At 38.8% G+C, this 18,666-nt stretch overlaps 1 long non-coding RNA gene across 1 annotated transcript; it reads right to left on the reverse strand.

The window, feature by feature from the left end:
- Nucleotides 1-10,128: 10,128 nt before the first annotated feature.
- On the reverse strand, nt 10,129-18,156 carry LOC129657141 (uncharacterized). The gene is made up of 3 exons (XR_008716555.1): nt 18,027-18,156; nt 11,486-11,566; nt 10,129-10,312 (listed from the first exon to the last, which is right to left on the reverse strand). It is a non-coding gene; the product is annotated as an uncharacterized LOC129657141 (long non-coding RNA).
- Between the last annotated feature and the right edge of the window lie 510 nt (nt 18,157-18,666).

The raw sequence follows: 18,666 nt of genomic DNA on the forward strand, positions 1-18,666 counted from the left end.
ACTATATATCCTCATCATCAAAGTCACCATTCCTATCACCATTTTATTTATTTATTTATTTATTTTAGCAAAGAGCTGTCTGTGATGCTGTCTACTGAGCCTTACTCATCCCTCTAGTGTCACTGTGCTTCCAGTACTCAGTAAAATATTTGTAGAGGTATTATATTCTACCTCATTGGTGATGCTATTTTCTTCTTTGATTCTGAAGATGGTGCATACATGACAAAAGGAAAATGATAAAGGTGTTTTATACTCTAACAAGTCATAGGGTATTAACCATATAACAATTTTGATGTAAATTGTTATTCCATAAATCATTAATTTCACCTGAACCTTAATGCTATGTTAAAACCACATACTGGTGGCAAAAAGACTCATAGTATTTTTTTTTTTTTTTTTTTGGCTTTGGTTTTATTTACTTAAATAATTCTGGTTTTTAAGACACCAAGGAAGTCTTCACAAGTCTTACTTTATGGAAACCTCCTAAAGGGGGTTTAGATGCCTAAATGACCTCTGGCTTTCACTTGATTATCACTTGACTATCACAAACACCATGGATATTCCTGCCATTGCTGGCAAGTGATAAGGGACAGGTAATGCCTCAGGCTGTCAGTTTCAGGAATAGACTGATTCTGGCAGCTCTAATAGTGAAAATTTAAAAGGAAAAATTGTTGAAAAACTTCAGGTGCATTTTTGGTTGTGTAACAGAAATAATGGGAATACTAAGACCGTATAAAAATGGTGCTCAGAGACATAATTGCATTTAAAGGATTGGCCATCTCATTTGATAAGCCTCCTACAGTTCACCTTTTCCAAACTGGGCATGTTTCTCATTTACTAGGTGAAAGACTAGATGTGCTTGCTTTTCTGACTATTCAGCTTAAGAGAGAAGGCCAGGTTTCCTTAACACTTATGAGCCAGTAACATTTCCTTTCACTGAAATACTTCTTTTGAATGAGATATTAAGCCATTACATGCATATGTGTCCTGACTTTTTGCGACCCTGTGGACTGTAGCCTGCCAGGCTCCTCTGTCCATGAGATTCTCCAGGCAAGAATACTGGAGTGAATTGCCCATGACCTCCTCCAGGGGATCTTCCTCACCCAGGGATTGAACCTGAGTTTCGTGCATTGGCAGGCGGGCTCTTTACCACTACCACTATCTGGGAAGTCCGTTGAGCCATTACATTTAACCAAATAGCTCATGGGAAGGTGCTTTGTAAGCAGAAGAGTGATTCTCTGAAGCTATCACAGAATAACACTTAATGAATTATGACCTATGTCCAGCATTTCTTTACATATGTGAATGCTCTTATTTTCATTATTTGAGGCAATTTCTTACATGGGAATTTAGATCTTACTAGCTTTTGGTTTGTAAATCAGATTTCTTATTATCATTTGATATGGTGAGAAATGGAAAAACATTGGTCAAATATTAAAAATTAATAAAGGGCAGTGGTGCTGATGTGTATGGTAGCATGTGGGACATAATTGAAAGGGCTGTTCTGAGAATAGATATTATTCAATTGGTAGAATTGTTACTAATGTAGGAGGCTCATTTCAGAGTAGCATCCTTGGAGGGCACTAATGAGGAAAGTCACAGGAGAGAGAACAAGAAGCGGGCTGCAAGGGGGTGGTGACTATGATTGAATGAATTTGGCCCTGCTGTTTTTTCTTGCCTGTATATATAATGCTATAAATAAGTCTAAATTCAGCTTACTCTACTATTCTCAGTTATTCTATAATAATTGAGATTATTATATCTTGAGATACTATTTGTTGAGTTTTTTTTTTTTTTCTCTCAAAGTATTTTCTCCTATAATCAGAGACACCCATGTTGCTCCAAGAATAAGAAAGAATATTATAAAAGGAATAAAACAAGAAGAGTGAGTGTGCCATTTTCTTGACTTTCAGCATAGGGCATTGAGATGAATGAGGGAAGACCTGGCACATGTGGGGGACCAATTGTTCACACAGAGGAGAGTGAATAAAGTTGACTGTGGATGATATTATGCTTGAGTGGAGTCATTTCACTGTGGCTCCTGAAGGGGGGCAGGTGGAGGAACAGCCCAAGATCACTTTCAGGGGACTTCAAGTAGAGGATTGGCAATACTAACACCCTGAAGATCATTTGACCACCTGCTGAGGGAGTCTGCCTGCTTCCAGGATTAAGGGACTGTTGCAGTGCTCACCCTGTTCCTGAGGGTCCTCTCAGTATTAGCTGCTGACATAGTGTTCACTTGTCATTTTGTAGAATTTTGTCAGACTGTTTCTGAACTGCTTCATATGGATACCAACCTACCTCCACCCCTTTAAATAGCCCATTAGAAACTCCAAAGTTGAGTGATTTGCCCAAGGGAATATGGCTAGTAAGTCTATTGCTAAGATTTACCCCAAATGTACAATGAGACTTCAAATTCAGTCTAATCCAAGGAATGGAGCATTAACCATGGTGAATAGAGAAAGATCCAAGAAGTTGAATCATAAGAACTGTCACCAGTTCTGGACTGAACAGCCAGCTGCTTAGAAGGGACAATTTTCACTGGCCTTGATCTTGTGAAAATGAAAAAAAAAAATCTTTATTTATATTGGGGATGCTCTTTTTATAGATATTGGTGATAATAAGCTCATACCTTATTCAAACTAACTCAAGAAATCATCAACCTTTTATCCTTTGCTCTTCTTTGAGGTTCAGTTTTTTTTTTTACTTTGTAAAGTTAAAGTAAAACACCTAATGTATAGCACTATGATGATTAAACTAGATAACATATCAAATGTCAAAGCACTTAGCAAAGTATCTGACACATAGAAGACCTAGAAAATTTTAGTTATCTTCTCAAAAGGAGAGAGCGAGAGTGAGAGAAAATGTTTCTAGTACTATTTTCACGTGTCAACCGCATAAAAATGTCAGGTTCCAGAATGAAATATGTAACATTTCTATTTAATGACCATGCCTTTTTATTTGCTTTAGTGATTTACCCAAAGTCATTCTTTTTTTCTGAAATGCTGATTCTGTTAAGATTCTGAGAAAGGATAAAATAATAATAAATAATAAATATCTTATTATCACCAACATCTATTCAGTGCTTTCACAGATGGGAATGAAATAGGAAGCAAGACAGCTTACATGCACCATCCTTCCTGGACCACACTCCAGAAGAACCAGGGAACCTTCTTCCCTCTAGCCCCAGGGATAACCTGGACTCTGTCCCCAGGATGCCAGAGCCACCAACTAGTACAGAGCCTAATGCATGTCTTTGAGGAGATTGTATTTATTTTGAATGAGATAACTCAAACTTATATATTTCTTGCCTTTAAGATCGATGTCCCTTGATACTTCACTCGTGGTCCAGGACTAAAGACTCCATGCTGTCAATGCAGGGGGTTCAGGTTCGAACCCTGGTCAGGGAACTAGATCCCACATGCAGCAACTAAAGATCCTGCATGCCGAAAAGGAGATCAAAGATCCCATGTGCTGAAGCTAAGACTTGGCACAAATAAATGTATCAAGTGAAAAAGCATTTTAAAGATTGATGTGCCTTTATATAGTTTATTTCTTAAGAATCCATGGCATCGTAACTAGGGAATTTTGCCTTTGTGTAAGTCTTTGGTTTGCAAAATTAAGGCAGCTAAAAGGGGAAAAGGCATCATTTGACATTACGCAGGAAATTAAGCAAAGCACTTGCTCTTTCTAGAAGGTAGAGTAGAATTCACATAATAGGAGGTGTGAGGTTTCCACACTGGAACATCTCAGGGATGAGTGAGAAGATCAATGTATGTATTTCTATTTTTTTTTTTTTTTTAGCTTAACTAGGATAATCACTTTTCATTATCTGCTGCTTAATTCAGCGATTCTACAACTCAAGGTCCACAGTAGTCTCATTCAACACAATAGCTACATTTATTAGAAAACATTTCCTGTTTCATGTTGATGAGTTCTTCACAATTGTCATATTGTGGGTAATGTAGTAGGGATAATTTTGTTTTAATATCTAGACCTATGGTCTCATCATTTTTGTTATTACTGGTGGAGACAATAAACTGCTGTTAAATTCCAATACTCTAAAAGATCACTAAAATGACTGAGCACCTATTAGTTTGAGCTATTTCTCCCTAGGGCATCAATTTGAATTTTTGTGAGCTTAATTTTGCTTGGTTGTGTGTGTTTGTTGAGGCAATAGTATTTAAATCTTGACACAACTCTTTATTTTTTTCTTCATGAGAAGGAATTCCAAGAGTTTATAAGCTCCTTCCCACCTCTATCTGCTTTGCTTCAAAGGCTCCTAAAGGGTGCTGTTGAGTGAAATAGGAATTTTCTTTACTGTATTGGAATGGGAAAGACAAGCCCTCTGGGGGAAGAGAAGATCTTGACATTGGTGATATTTCCTAGTCTTTTGCTTAAACCCTTCCAGAAATAAACAATTCAAGCTATAAGGGATGTTTCAAAGCCTGATATCAATCAATCCAAGGTAAGGAAGGGTGTGTCTGGTCTCTGCTGCCGATAGTTAATCAAAAACTTGAATGTACTGAATGTGCTAATGGAGGAAGAAAGAGCCTGTTCAAATCTTACAAAGCATATAAGAAATATATATATATATATATATATATATATATATATATACACACACACAGAGACACACACTCACACATATATCAGTTCAGTTCAGTTGTGTCCGACTCGTTGTGACCCCATGAACTGCAGCACACCAGGCCTCCCTGTTCATCACCAACTCCTAGAGTTTAACCAAACTCATGTCCATTGAGTCGGTGATGCCATCCAACCATCTCATACTCTGTCGTCCCCTTTTCCTGCCCTCAATCTTTCCCAGCATCAGGGTCTTTTCAAATAAGTCAGCTCTTTGCATCAGTTGGCTAAAGTATTGGAGTTTCAGCTGCAACATCAGTCCTACCAATGAACACCCAGGACTGATGTCCTTTAGGATGGGCTGGTTGGATCTCCTTGCAGTCCAAGGGATTCTCAAGAGTCTTCTCCAACACCACAGTTCAAGAGCATCAATTCTATACATCAGTGTCTCTTTTTCTGTCTTGTATACAGGGTTATTGTTGCCATCTTTCTAAATTCCATATATATGTGTTAGCATACTGTATTGGTGTTTTTCTTTCTGGCATACTTCACTCTGTATAATAGGCTCCAGTTTCATCCACCTCATTAGAACTGATTCAAATGTATTCTTTTTAATGGCTGAGTAATACTCCATTGTGTATATGTACCACAGCTTTCTTATCCATTCATCTGCTGATGGACATCTTGGTTGCTTCCATGTCCTGGCAGTGCTAAACAGTGCTGTGGTGAACATTGGGGGTACACGTGTCTCTTTCAATTCTGGTTTCCTCAGTGTGTATGCTCAGCAGTGGGATTGCTGGGTCATAAGGCAGTTCTATTTACAGTTTTTTAAGGAATCTCCACACTGTTCTCCATAGTGGCTGTACTAGTTTGCATTCCCACCAACAGTGTAAGAGGGTTCGCTTTTCTCCACACTCTCTCCAGCATTTATTGCTTGTAGACTTTTGGATTACAGCCATTCTGACTGGCGTGAAATGGTACCTCATAGTGGTTTTGATTTGCATTTCTCTGATAATGAGTGATGTTGAGAATCTTTTCATGTGTTTGTTAGCCATCTGTATGTCTTCTTTGGAGAAATGTCTATTTAGTTCTTTGGCCTATTTTTTGATTGGGTCATTTATTTTTCTGGAATTGAGCTGTAGGAGTTGCTTGTATATTTTTGAGATTAGTTGTTTGTCAGTTGCTTCATTTGCTATTATTTTATCCCATTCTGAAGGCTGTCTTTTGGACTCTGTGGGAGAGGGAGAGGGTGGGATGATTTGGGAGAATGGCATTGAAACATGTATAATATTATATATGAAACGAATCGCCAGTCCAGGTTTGATGCACGATACTGGATGCTTGGGGCTGGTGCACTGGGACGATCCAGAGGGATGGTACAGGGAAGGAGGAGGGAGAAGGGTTCAGGATGGGGAACACGTGTATACCTGTGGCAGATTCATATTGATATATGACAAAACAAATACAATATTGAAAAGTTAAAAATTAAAATAAAATAAAAAAATAAAGTTTCAATAACCCTTAGCTAATTTAATAAATTCTATTTTAATACCTAAAAAAAAAAAAAAAAAGCACCAATTCTTCAGCACTCAGCTTTCTTCACAGTCCAACTCTCACATCCATACATGACTCCTGAAAAAACCATAGCCTTGACTAGATGGACCTTTGTTGACAAAGTAATGCCTCTGCTTTTTAATATGCTATGCAGGTTGGTCATAACTTTCCTTCCAAGGAGTAAGCGTTTTTTAATTTCATGGCTGCAATCACCATCTGCAGTGATTTTGGAGTCCAAAAAACAGTCAGCCACTGTTTCCACTGTTTCCACTGTTTCCCCATCTAATTGCCATGAACTGATTGGACCAAATGCCATGATCTTAGTTTTCTGAATGTTGAGCTTTAAGCCAACTTTTTCACTCTCCACTTTCACTTTCATCAAGAGGCTTTTTTAGTTCGTCTTTACTTTCTGCCATGAGGGTGGTGTCATCTGCATATCTGAGGTTATTGATATTTCTCCTGGCAATCTTGATTCCAGCTTGTGCTTCTTCCCACCCAGTGTGTCTCATGATGTATTCTGCATATAAGTTAAATAAGCAGGGTGACAATATGCAGCCTTGATGTACTCCTTTTCCTATTTGGAACCAGTCTGTTGTTCCATGTCCAGTTCTAACTGTTGCTTCTTGATCTGCATACAGGTTTCATAAGAGACAGGTCAGGTGATCTAGTATTCCCATCTCTTTCAGAATTTAATACATGCAGCTTAAGGGAACTTATGCCTTATTCTGAAAGGTCATGAGAATATACTTGAAACCAGGACAGTAAAACCTTTAGTATTGAACTAAAAGCAGTTAATTATGTTTCTATTTTATTTCTTTCAAAATTATCATTATAGAATTTTTAGTGAAATAAACTTCAATTGAAATAAATGTTTTCATCTCAAATAAATAAATAAATAAAAGCTAGTTCACATCATGGGTGTAAAATCTCAGACTTCCTTAGATAATATTGTGGGGACAATGTTGAAATAGTTATTTTTATAAAAATAGAAGCATTGTGAATATTTTAGGAACAGCCCTTATGTGTTTCTGGACACTTCTGTCCAGAGCATCTCTAGGTTTAATCATTTATCTACTAACGCACTGTTGTGCATTCAGCTCTCTTGGCCACACCCATAATCACTTCTCTTGACAGGAACAAGCAATGGCTTCAAAATTGTCTGCTAGACCAGTGCTTAGTATAACCAGTCTACTACATCAGTTAGACTATTTCCTTTGAATTTTGAGGAAGCTATAAGTTATACTTTCTTTTACTTCAGAATATCTCAATAATGAAGAAAGTCATTTCCTTAAAACCTAGTTTCATTTTTCTTCCTAGACACAAGATCATAATGCAGAGGAGCTCATAGATCTTTGGACAAAATACACAGCTTTCATTTTCATTGAAGAATTTGCAGGTACTAGTTTTATCTTCCAGCTTATTTAAAAATCTACTTTATTCTGTATAGAGTGAAGGGAAGTCGACTAGGGTCCTTATCTTTGATGTTGAATGCTTACTATGGATTTTCACTAGTCTGAACATTCCACATGTTTCTCTGTCATTTATATCTTTCACACTCCTGTAAAGTAGGCTGATGTTCTCATGCAAATGCAAAGGGAGGGGAGAGGAAATGCAAACCACCCCCAGGACAGAGCTGAGAGGTGGGATGAGTTTGGTGTCCATTCTTCCTAGAAACTCTCCTAGACAAGCAGTGCTGATCTTTGTGACTATTAGTTAATTAACCTCACATTGTCCCATAAAAATTATTTAAGGAAATTTTTATCTGACAAATTGAAGATGTTATATAACTCTGAAAAGCAAATTATACCATTTTCCTCCTCTAACTTTTCTGCTGCTTTTTAGTTTTTGAGTTTCATCAGTCACCAAACTTTTCTCTAAGTGCCTTTTGTAGGTAGGAGGTTCTAGGATTTCCTGTATAAGCGAAATAAGGATGTATGAAACATGTGTCTTGCTTAGAAGAGCTTTTGTGAGGGGAAGCAAGGCATCCACTCAATAACACTAAAAAATCATTCAGGCATTACTTGATTAAATGCCATGTAAGCAACACAGAGACCTCATGTTATATTGGGCTGGAGCTGCTGGGCTTCAGAACACCCCAGTATCCAGATGGGGCTCAGGAGACCTTGACTCAGTCTAGCTGGCCTTGAGTGAATCACAGAATCTCCCTGTTTCTCATTCTTCCTCATATGTAAAATAAAAAAAAAAATCTGCATATAGTTTTATTGTCTAGCTAGGTCTAAAGGTTTAGGTGAGTAGGAGTCCTTGAGATTAAGGTAGAGGCAGCCTCTGCAATCCTGCTATTCATGGGGACAATGAGGAACTAACACTTCAATGATTAGATTATGAAAAAGCTGGACATTTCTTTTGCTAGCAGGCACTCTCCATTGCCTTCTTGGCTTGTGCACTTCAGTTAAGCAAGATGCTATGTTGCAGAGGGCCTCAGACATTTGGTACACTTCCAGACAAGAACAAGTGAAGAATCGAAGACCTCAGTCCAACAGCCCACAAAGAACCAAATGCTGCTGACAATCTCTGGTGACCCTGGAAGCAGAGCCTTTCTTGATTGAGCCTCCAAATGAGCCTACAGACTTTGGGTCAACAACTTAATGGTGCCTCATGAGAGACTAGAGAATCAGCTAAGCCATGCCTAGCCCACAGGAACTTTTGTTGTTTTAACATACCATGTTTTGGAGTAATTTGATACTCAGTAGTGATAGGGTCTACATGGGGGCTCATGGTTGAAATGGTTCATTATTTGACCTCACAAAGAATAAAGTCACAGTGACCCTTGAGACTGACCAAATTGTCCAAATTCTGTTTTTCCACTGGCACCTACCTTCTCAAGGCTACAAGACTACTGGATTCCAGACCTCTGGCCATGTGGCTGCAGGGCTCAGCTATAGGCTAAGTATGAACCATTCCTTCAGAGAATTTTTCATTGGTTGGACTTAAGACCCTGTCAGAAAGGGAGGACACTGGTTCTTCTCAAGGGCCAGTCACCCTCTTGTTCTGGCTCGCCTGCACTTGCCTTACAAGTAGTAGATAATAAATATTCTCCTTCAACTAAAAACTTTGCTCAACATCACAAAACATTCCTTTTAATGCCACAGCTTTCATTACAGTGTCAATAATATGGATAACTTTTATTATAATGTATCTAAGTTAAGCAGCTTATATAATTCTTTCTACTTAGAAATAATCCCTGTTAACCCTTGGTAAACCTGTCAGGTTTCTTTCACCACACACATGGGGTATGATTTTGTTTTACTAAAGAAGGGCACAGGGGAGGCGGCACCCACAGGGTCCCCCATGACCTAGAATGTCATCTGCTTTTGATAAAAGATTGGACTTTGATGAAATAAAGCTTATATTATTGCTTGGAACTTGGAGTTGGTTCAAGGCAAATCTTTGGGCTTAGTCCTCATTCATGCTGATGCTTTCTTTTCCTAGTTCTCTTCATCCTTGAATTCAGTGGCAACACGTGTCCAGTCTTCCCTTCTTTTGAGGACCTCCTTCTCTGCTCAGTCCAGGTGTGGTATTCGAGTCCACTGTTTGCTCTTCTTTTTATGCTCACCTCTTAAATATGAGGGTTCTATTTTGGGGGTTTTCTAGTCTAAATCTCTGCATTCTCAGTATCTATCTATGCTATACATATGGTTTAAATCAGCATCAAACCTATGATTTTCACCACTTTAAGGTGAGGCTTAATATAAGTCAATAAAAAATATTGAGTGAATAATAATATGGATTTGTCTTGGATTGTGATGGCAGACTTAATAGTAGAATTAGGACATTCTGGCTTAAGCTAATCACTTTTTGAACTTGTTACATTACTTCTGTTTTATGTTTTTGTTTGTTGGCTGTGAGAAAAGTGGGATCTTCGCTCTCTGACCAAGGATCACAGTCACACCCCATGCACTGGAAGGTGAAGTCTTAACCACTGGATTGCCAGGAAGTCCTATCACTCTGATGATTCTTAAATCCATATCTCCTGAGTAGATCACCCTCCTAAATTTTAGTTTCAAAAAAAAAATCATCTAAATGGCTCCCCTTAATTATATGTATTTTATTCAGTTCAGATCTTCAATAATTCTGTCTTTGCTCATGGTAGGTACTTCCTAATTGGCTTTCTTCTGCTCTGTCCACTTGCCACACCACTTCCAGAGGCATCTCACTGAAAGAGAAATAACAGCATATTACTCTCATGCCCCAAATCCATCAATGGTTTTCTTCAGTTCAGTTCAGTTGCTCAGTTGTGTCCAACTCTTTGCCACCCCGTGAATCACAATATGTCAGGCCTCCCTGTCCATCACCAACTCCTGGAGTCCACTCAAACCCATGTCCAGTGAGTTGGTGATCCATCCAACCATTTCATCCTCTGTCATTCCATTCTCCTCTTGTCCTCACTCTTTCCCAGCATCAGGGTCTTTTCAAATTAGTCAGCTCTTCGCATCAGGAGGCCAAAGTATTGGAGTTTCAGCTTCAACATCAGTCCTTCCAATGAATGCTCAGGACTGATCTCCTTTAGGATGGACTAGTTGGATCTTCTTGCAGTCCAAGGGACTCTCAAGAGTCTTCTTCTTGTGGCTCAAAATAAAGCTGAAATTTCTTGACATCTTACACAACATGCATGAATTAACCTTCCACCATAACCTCACACTCTTCTCCCATATCTACCTGGGATTCAGTTTTACTGAACTACCTACACATGTTGGTAACTCCCAACTCCCAGGCCCTTGCACCTCTGCTGTTTCATCTAACTGATTCCTGCTTAGTTAAGACTCAGCCAACCCCATCCCCCATGGTAATAAATTGTGAATATGTCTATCATAATATCTATCACACTATTTATCACTGTAATTTTTTTGAAATCATGAAGTGCTTGATTGGAAACTTTCTAAATGTTATAAAAGTGTAAAGAAAGTCTCCCTTCATTCCCTTTCCCCCTCCAGCTAGCACTGTTAATAGCTTAGTGTGTTTTCTAGAAATTTTATCTGCATTTACAAACATACATATAAATAATGGAATCTAAGAAAGGTTCAGCAGCTTCCTTTTTTTTTTTTTTCTTTTTTTTAATTTTATATCTTATGGGCACCTGTGAATGTCAGGGCTTGAAAATCCACTACTTTCTTTTTAGCATCCTTTTCTTAAAGAGAGATCAAGGGGAAAGACTGATTTTCATGTCTCCAAGTTCTTTAGGAATGTAAGAAAATCTTCATTTAATGAAGAAACTTGTCTTATTTTTCTCCTGATTTTATGTCCTTGAATAAAATAGGTATACTGTTTCCTTAGAGTAAGAATATAGTAACTGACAATTCTTGTTTTATTTATCTATGTATTCACTTACCTATGTCATCAATCATTTCCCATCATAATGCATGTCTTTGTCCTTGTGACCCTCGGACTTCAGGACCCATTCCTTCATTTTCTATATAGGAATGAAACATTGGAATGTTTCAGGAATATTATTAAATTGAATGTTCACAGTAACTCTATATGTAAGCAAGATAGAAATATTCCTATTTTACAAAGAGAAAGTTGAAGCTTTGAGAAAGCTACCTAACTACAGACTGGACATCCTGTTCACCCCACGTCCACATTCTCCTACTTATTTGCTTAGGACTCACCCTTGTGATGTTCCAGTGGGTATGCTCTGAATCCTTGTTTCCTCAGTCTTTAACATAAAAATCTAGTTTGTTTAGTTTCCTTTGGATGAATTAATTTACACTGAAAACATTCACACCTACAGTGACTTACTGTGTTACCCCTCCCAGAGTCATTATTATAAAAGTTAGTGAATTTATGTAAACAAATGAGAAACATAGTAGGAATTGTTGGAGAAAATAACTTTCACTGGAATAGACCTTTTAGTACACTCCAAACAACTTTAGATAAAAGATCCTCTGAATCCATATCTGTTTATGCTGCTGCTGCTAAGTCGCTTCAATCGTGTCCGACTCTGTGCGACCCCATAGATGGCAACCCACCCGGCTCCCCCATTCCTGGGATTCTCCAGGCAAGAACACTGGAGTGGGTTGCCATTTCCTTCTCCAATGTATGAAAGTGAAAAGTAAAAGTAAAGACGCTTAGTCATGTCCAACTCTTAGCGACCCCATAGACTGTAGCCTACCAGGCTCCCCCGTCCATGGAACTTTCCAGGAAAGAGTACTGGAGTGAGGTCACATCTATTGGTTGTGTGTTAGGAGGATACAGCTCTACCAGATTTGTTTTGCATATCTTGCTATTTTTCCCCCCACTGGTCCACTCCAGTGGGGGAAATTTTTCAAATGACCCTGAAAGGAAATTCAGACTTGTTTAGTTTCTTTGAAAACTCTTCTTCAAAATATCTTTGAAAATTTTTAAACAGTTGGTATCCATTTTCCAAAATAACTCTTCATGAAAATGTCCAAAATAATTTTCAGAAATTAAACCACTGAGACCTCATTACTTTGCCATTGCTACCTGACTCTTGAGATCCCACTTTAGTTCTGTGAATCTGAGATTATTAGTGCCAGAACATAACTGGGGAAACTAACAGCAATGTCTTCAAGGCACTTTGAGGTTTTTAGGGGCCACTTATTATTTTATTGTAATATATTCTCCTTCTGTCTTGTGTGTACTATTGTTTGGAAAAACTAGGCCCAAAGAGTGATAAGATTCATCCCTTGCAAAGAGTTTGCCTTCTTTTCCTTAAATCTGCAAGAAAACAAGATTTTTTTTTTTAAGAAAAATGTTAGCACTGACATATCTAACTTTTATTCAGAAAAATTACTTAAAAAAAATGAAGAATTAGATTGCATCTTTATCAGCAAGATATTTTTTTGTATTACTTCTGTATTCCTTTTATCTTTTTTTTTTAATTTTATTTTATTTTTAAACTTTACATAATTGTATTAGTTTGCCAAATATCAAAATGAATCCGCCACAGGTATACATGTGTTCCCCATCCTGAACCCTCCTCCATCCTCCCTCCCCATTCCATCCCTCTGGGTTGTCCCAGTGCACCAGCCCCAAGCATCCAGTATCGTGCATCGAACCTGGACTGGCAACTCGTTTCATACATGATATTTTACATGTTTCAATGCCATTCTCCCAAATCTTCCCACCCTCTCCCTCTCTCAGAGAGTCCATAAGACTGTTCTATACATCAGTGTCTCTTTTGCTGTCTCGTACACAGGGTTATTGTTACCATCTTTCTAAATTCCATATATATGTGTTAGTATACTGTATTGGTGTTTTTCTTTCTGACTTACTTCACTCTGTATAATAGGCTCCAGTTTCATCCACCTCATTAGAACTGATTCAAATGTATTCTTTTTAATGGCTGAGTAAGACTCCATTGTGTATATGTACCATAGCTTTCTTATCCATTCATCTGCTGATGGACATCTAGGTTGTTTCCATGTCCTGGCTATTATAAACAGTGCTGCAATGAACATTGGGGTACACATGTCTCTTTCCCTTCTGGTTTCCTCAGTGTGTATGCCCAGCAATGGGATTGCTGGATCATAAGGCAGTTCTATTTCCAGTTTTTTAAGGAATCTCCACACTGTTCTCCATAGTGGCTGTACTAGTTTGCATTCCCACCAACAGTTTTTTATCCCTTAATGCTTTTAAATACTTTTAGAAAGATGGTTGGTGACACTGAGCAGAAGTAATGTGGTTTCCTGTTGGAAGGGAAGGAGAGTCAATAGCATCTGTCCCCAGAAGAGGGTTAGGGAACTGCAAGGAATAGAATCACGGGTCTGAGTTAACTGATCTCTTCAGGGAGGATGCCAGGAACAGCATCTATGGTTTGCTACAAATGAGATTTAATCAACTTTAGGAAACAAATGAAAAATCTGGAGATTTTTCTGACCCAGGGACCAAACCCAGGTCTCCTGCATTAGCAGGCAAATTATTTACGGTCTGAACCACTAGTGAAGCTCTTTTCATCAGAGGTATTTAGAACACAAAAGCAGGAAGTCAACAGATACCTGCAGTAACAGGCAAGTTTGACCTTGGAGTACAAAATGAAGCAGGGGAAAGACTAACAGAATTTTGTCAAAAGAACACATGGGTCATAGCAAAAACCCATTAACAACAACACAAGAAACAACTTGACACGTGGACATCACCAGATGGTCAATACCAAAATCAGATTGATTACATTCTTTGCAGCTGAAAATAATGAAGCTCTATATGTCAGAAAAACAAGACTGGGAGCTGGCTGTGGCTCAAATCATGAACTCCTTATTGCAAAACTCAGGCTGAAATTAAAAAAAAAAAAAAAAACAAAAAAACAATAGGGAAAACCACTAGGTCATTCAGATATGACCTCAATAAAATCCTATATTATTATACAGTGGACATGACAAATAGATTCAAGGCATTATATCTGGTAGACAGAGAGCCTGAAGAACTATGGATGGATATTTGTAATGTTGTACAGGAGGCAGTGGGCATACTTATCCCCAAGGAGGGGAAAAATGCAAGAAGGCAAAATGGTTACCTGAGGAGGCTTTATAAATAGCTGAAGAAAGAAGAGAAGCTAAAGACAAAGGAGAAGGGAAAGGATATATCCAATTGAGTGCAGAGTTCCAGAGAATAGCAAGGGGAAATCAGAAGACCTTCTTAAATGAACAGTACAAAGAAATACAGGAAAACAATCGAATGGGAAATACTAGAGATGTCTTCAAGAGAATTGGAGATATCAAGGGAAAATTTCATGCAAGAATGGGCATAATAATTGACAGAAATGATAAGGACCTAACAGAAGCAGAAGGGGCTAAAAAGAGGTGGCATGAATACACGGAAGAACTATAAAAAAGGTCTTAATGACCCAGATAACCACAATGGTGTGGTCACTCACCTAGCATCAGACATCCTGGAGTGTGAAGTCAAGTGGGCCTTTGGAAGAATTATTATGAACAAAGCTAGTAAAGGTGATGGGATTCCAGCTGAGCTATTTCAAATCCTAAAAAAAGATGCTGTGAAAGTGCTACACTCAATATGCCAGCAAATTTGGAAAACTTAGCAGTGGCTACAGGAGTGGAAAAGGTCAGTTTTCAATACAATCCCAAGGAAAAGTGAAAGTTGTTCAATGGTGTCTGACTGTTTGTGACCCCATGGACTACAGCCTGTCAGGCTCCTCTGTCCTGGAATCCTCTAGAATTCTAGTAGAATTGCCATTCCCTCTCCAGGGGACCTTCCCAACCCAGGGATCAAATCCAGATCTCCTGCATTGCAGGCAGATTCTTGACCATCTGTGCAACCGGGAAATCCCAATCCTAAAGAAGGGCAATGCCAAAGAATGTTCAGACTACCATACAATTTTACACATTTCCCATGCTAGTAAGGTTATGGTCAAAATCCTTCAAGCTAGGCTTCTGGATGTACAAGCTAGATTTAGAAAAGACAGAGGAACCAGAGATCAAATTGCAAACATTCATTGAATCAAAGAAAAGCAAGATAATTCTAGAAAAACATCTCCTCCTGCTTCATTGCCTTTGACTGTGTGGATAGCAACAAACTGGACAATTTTTAAAGAAATGGGAATACCAAACCACCTTTCCTATCTCCTGAGAAATCTGTATGCAGGTCAAGAAGCAGCAATTAAAACCCGACATGGAACAATGGACTGGTTCAAATTTGGGAAAGGAGTATGACAAAACTTTGTATTGTCACCCTGCTTATTTAACTTACATGCAGAGTTCAGTTCAGTTCATAAATCATGTGAAATGATAGGCTGGATGAATCACAAGCTTAAATTGTTTGCCAGGAGATTGCCAGGAGAAATATCAACAACCTCATATGTGCTGATGACACAACTCTAAGGGAAGAAAGACGAACTAAAGAGCCTCTTGATGAGGGTGAAAGAAAAGAGTGAAAAGCTAGCTTAAAATTCAACATTCAAAAAAACTAGATCATTACATCCAGTCCCATCACTTCATGCAAATAGAAGGTAGAAAGGTGGAAGCAGTGACAAATTTCATTTTCTTGTGTCCCAAATCACTGTGGATGGTGACTGCAGCCATGAAATTAAAAGACACTTGCTCCTTCAATGGAAAGTTATGACAAACATAGACAACATATTAAAATACAGAGACATCACTTTGCTGACAAAGGTCTGTATAGTCAAAGTTATGATTTTTCCAATAGTCATGTACAGATGTGAGAGTTTGACCTGTACAATGAAGGCTGAATAATGACAAATTGATGATTTCAAAATGTGGTGCTAAAGAAGACTGAGAGGGTAACAGGTAGGAAGGCTGCTGTTGCTGCTGGTGCTGCTAAGTTGCTTCAGTCGTGTCCGACTCTGTGTGACCCCATAGAAGGCAGCCCACCAGGCTCCCCCGTCCCTGGGATTCTCCAGGCAAGAACACTAGAGTGGGTTGCCATTTCCTTCTCCAATTCATGAAAGTGAAAAGTGAAAGTGAAGTCTTTCAGTCGTGTCTGACTCCTAGCGACCCCATGGACTGCAGCCTACCAGACTCTTCCGTCCATGGGATTTTTCCAGGCAATAGTACTGGAGTGGGTTGCCATTGCCTTCTCTGGGTAGGAAGACTAAGGGCCTCCAAACAGAGAAAATAGGCTGCAGGTATCAGACTTGTTTTTACCTTTCTCTTAAGCAACAGGAGGAAACAAACTACAAGTGTCAGATATTTTTTTCTTCTCTATACAAAATTAAAAGGAGGTTTCTCTTAAAATTCTGTGTGGCCGTGATGACACCTGGTTCCACCTGAACTTAACTTTTCTCAAACCTTGTGCTAACCAAAGCATTTTTCTTATGGAAATGCTTTTCTTAAGCAATGTTAATGAACTATGTATTTACCTTAGACTCTGTCTTTCCTCAGGTTGGTTCCACCTAAGTCTCAGAATCAATAACATCTCAACAGTATATTTTACTCATGGAAATGTTCTCTTTAGCTATGTTAATGAGACTACCTATTTGCTTGGAAAACTGCCTTTCTTCAGAAATCATGTCAATTGTTTTATGGCCTAGGATAACTCACCTTGTGCCAATGTTTTCTCAAAATGCATGTTGAGGGTGAGGAACCTGGTGTCATTCTCTGAGTTCTGAGACATTACCTTTTAACAGCCTGCTAACAGGTATATAATTTCTTGCTAAAAACTAGTAAGGGGGGGACTTCTGCCCCCTTCTGATGTCTATGTCAGAAGCTTTCTCTGTCTCTTTTATACTTTAATAAAACTTTATTACACAAAAACTCTGAGTGATCAAGCCTCATCACTGGCACTGGATTGAATACCTCTCCTCTGGAGGCCAAGAATCCTGGCATCATTCACAGCTCAGCAACAAGCTTTCAAGACTCTTAAGAGCCCCTTGGATTGAGAGGAGGTCAAGCCAGTAAGTCCTAAAGCAAATCAACTCTGAATTGGAAGGACTGATGCTAAGGCTAAAATTACAGTATTTAGCCATTTGATTCAAAGAGCCAACTCATTGGAAAGACCCTGATGCTGGGAAAGACTGAGAGCAGGAGGAGAAGGGAATGGCAGAGGATAAGATGACTAGTTAGCATAACCAACTCAATGGACATGAATTTAAGCAAACTCCAGGAGATAGTGAAGGACAGGGGAGCCTGGCATGCTGAAGTTCATGGTGTTGCAGAGTCAGACATTACTGAATGACTGAACAACAACAGCAAATGGGAAATTACTGTAAAGTACAGGATGCTCAGCTTGGTGACCTTTAGTGACCTAGAGAGGTAGGATGTGGTGATGGGAGGTCTAAAAAGAAGGGGTGTATGTATACTTATAGTTGATTCACTTTTTTGTACAGCATAAACCAACACAGCATTATACAGCAATTACAGTCTAATAAAAATAAATACATAAATTTTAAAAGATCACACCTGCAGACATACATTGTGATTGTACTTGTGACTTACCTGCCTTTACTACTCCAGGAGCTCTGACTGACATATAACAAAATCCAGGTTGACTTGAAGGGTGATGACTTCCTTGTGACCAAGTGGCCTGTCGTCTGGGCCAGACACATGAGGGAAACTATCCTACTAAGTGACTGCAGGATGACTCATTAACCAGCCAGCTAAAATTAGCTGAGTTAACCCTAATCAGAGGAACATGCACAGCTAGTTAACAGAATTTGAGCTAAAGAAATAGTTATTTCTTTAAGTCATTAAGTTTCAAGCAAACTTCATAGCAAAAGGTAAGTACTAAAAAATCTAATAAAAAGCTATACGCCCTCAGTAACAACATATGCCCTGCCTACTCCCATGGCCTTATTGGGAAGAGAATGACTGTGCTGGATGGGGAAGGCTCTGAAGGGCAGAGCCTAGGGGAGGATGAGGCCTGAATGTCAGAGGCGCTTGGTGAACAACAGTCAGGATGGCAGCCTCTCTTTCTGAGATTGGCCAGCAGAAACTTGCCCAAGTTTTTTGCCATGGTCAGAAGGACATATATTGACAGCTGTCATCTTTCCCCTTGACGTTAGTCTTTTCTCAGCATTTGACTTTTATTCTTTTTAAAAAATATGTAGCATATCTGGTTTACATCTGAATATCATTC

The sequence above is a fragment of the Bubalus kerabau genome, chromosome 7, assembly GCF_029407905.1.
Source record: "Bubalus kerabau isolate K-KA32 ecotype Philippines breed swamp buffalo chromosome 7, PCC_UOA_SB_1v2, whole genome shotgun sequence".
NCBI classification, from domain to species: Eukaryota; Metazoa; Chordata; class Mammalia; order Artiodactyla; family Bovidae; genus Bubalus; species Bubalus kerabau.